Raw genomic sequence first — 2,717 nt, 5'->3', positions numbered from 1 at the left:
CTCAAGAGAGTAGGCTTGACTACTACGAGAGTGAATGTGTCACGACCCAAAAAAATCCCCCCGAAGGAGTTGTGATGGCACCTAGTCTCTAAAGTAGGTAAGCCTAACATTAACTGAAATAACATTGATATTTGCCAACTTTAAATTCAATAACTCTTAAAAATTTACACTTTCCAAAATCGGTGGTACAAGTCACAGGCCTTTCTAAGAGTAGTTATATAAAATAAATACATCACTGCTCCGAAACAAAGGAACAAATGGAAATAAATACAAATGAAGGTGACTCCGAGGCCCGCGAACGCTGTAGCAAGTTTACCTTGAGTCTCCACAACAATGATCCGCAAAGACACTAATGATCAATTACCTGGATCTGTACAAAAATATACAGAAAAATAGTATGAGCACACCACAACGGTGCCCAGTAAGTATCAAGACTAACCTCGGTGGAGTAGTGACGAGGTACAGTCAAGACACTCACTGGTCTAACAACCTGTGCAATATAGCATACAAAAATAATAGGGAGCAAATAATAATTATGGCATCAATAATCAACCCGTGATATAAACAGGAGGGCATCAAAAACACCATAAATATTGCTTGACGAATAATGTATACAAGTGCAATCAATTAATGAAGTCTTTATATCCTTCAAATAAGCATCTTTCGAATATAATTCTTTCGAGTAAAGGTCATCTTGTGACGTCTCATTTTATAATCATAAATAATATAGATCTTAACCCACTTTCATATATTCGCTGCATCTCGTGCCCATATTTCTATCATAGCTGCACGGGCAACTCACATGCCATTAAATAAAATCATAATATTTTCCCCAACACCTTGTGCCCACATATTTCTGTCTCACATTGTGCAACAACGTTCTTAGGTTACTCAGTTCATAAGGTCCATAACCAAGGCAATTAAGATGTTCAAGGAGTCTGATTTACATAGCATATGTGGAGTGCAACTTCTAAACCAATTAGGAAATCAACAAGAAAAGATGAAGTTATATTTATAAATCATTTGAATAAGGAAAATACCCTTTTTGATTAAAGTACGATATCGAAGGAATCATTACCTTTCACACGAGGAATCTATAAGTTCAAAACATCGTAGAAATTCCCTTTTAAGTAAAAATACGACCTCAGACGTTCTAAGGAGATTTAATTGAGAAGCCAATTGAATTAAAGGTATAACAATTATTGAAAATTGAAGTATTGAAAGCTTTATATAAATACGGTGAAGTATTGAAAACACTATTGGTTACAACACAAAGGATCACAGCAGTAAAGGGATCCAAACAGTTAATACGCTTGAATTGTTAGTGACAAATAAACACAGCAAACAGAAAATGCACGGCATTACCCTTCGTGCTTCTACTCTCGTTCTCACCATAAGAATCAATATTCACTTTCATTCTTTCTCATTGCAGGTGTGCAACCCGATCCCATTACAAATGTTACCGTGGCGGCGTGCCACCCGATCCTATTTCATATATCTTGTTGCAGGCATGCAACCCGTTCCCATTTCATATATTTTGTTGCATACGCGTAACCCGATCCCATTTCATATATTTTGTTGTAGGCGTGCAACCCGATCCCATTTTATATATCTTGTTGCAGGTGTGCAGCCCGATCCTATTTCATATATCTTGTTGCAGGCGTGCAACCCGATCCCATTTCATATATCTTGTTGCAGGTGTGTAACCCAATCCCTTTTCATATATCTTGTTGCAGGCGTGCAACCCGATCCCATTTCATATATCTTGTTGCAGGTGCGCAACCCACTCCCATTTCATATATCTTGTTGCAGGCGTGCAACCTGGGTCTCGTCTGACTAGTATCCCTGTGATGTTGCGAGCCTGATGCCTGCGAACTCTGACCTGGACCAGAATGGGTAAATCGATCATATCGAGGCCTCTGAAACTGTGGAGGAGCACTAGCTACAGGTGGCGCCGAACTCCTCGAAGACTGGGGCCTGACGCTGCCTCTGAAGTCATTAGAATACCTTGCAAATCTCGCCCTCTTATGCTGGCCCCTATCCTGCTCCCTATCTTCCCTCTGCTGGAGCGTATATCCTCTAGGGTCTGGGCATAAGCCTGAATACGAGAAATATCCATGCCCTCCACCAAGGAGGCTGTTGTGCACTCATTTATCAGATGTGGTCCCAATCCGTTCACAAACAAATGCACCCTATCACTCATCTCGGCCACTATATGGGAAGCATACCTTGCTAAAGAATCGAACTGCATACTGTACTCTCGCACACTCATATTACCTTGTCTAAGGTTCAAGAACTTATCAGCTCTAGCTCATCGTATCTCAACTGGCAAGTAGTGACGAAGAAAGGCCTCAGAAAATTCCTTCCACACAGTTGGAGGAGCGTTCGGACCCCTGGATCTCTCCCAACTATCATACCAGAGAACCGCTAAATCCCGTAGCCGATAAGAAGCCAACTTTACTGCCTCTATATCACTAACATGCATAACCCGCAGTGTACGATGAACCTGGTCAATAAAAGTCTGCGGGTCCTCCTTGGGGTCTAATCCGGTAAACACTGGAGGGTCTAAATTAATAAAATCACAAACTCTTGTACTAACTGGTTTATCAGCAGCACCTGTATTCTGCCTCTGAGCCTGAACAACTACCAAGCTAGTCAATAACTGCAAAACACTCTGCATATCCTGGTCTGTAGTGCCAGACGGAGGAACTGGAGGT

This window comes from Nicotiana tabacum, chromosome 6, assembly GCF_000715075.1.
Source record: "Nicotiana tabacum cultivar K326 chromosome 6, ASM71507v2, whole genome shotgun sequence".
NCBI lineage: Eukaryota > Viridiplantae > Streptophyta > Magnoliopsida > Solanales > Solanaceae > Nicotiana > Nicotiana tabacum.
The sequence above is the reverse complement of the archived record's forward strand: the minus strand, read 5'-3'. Positions refer to the sequence as shown.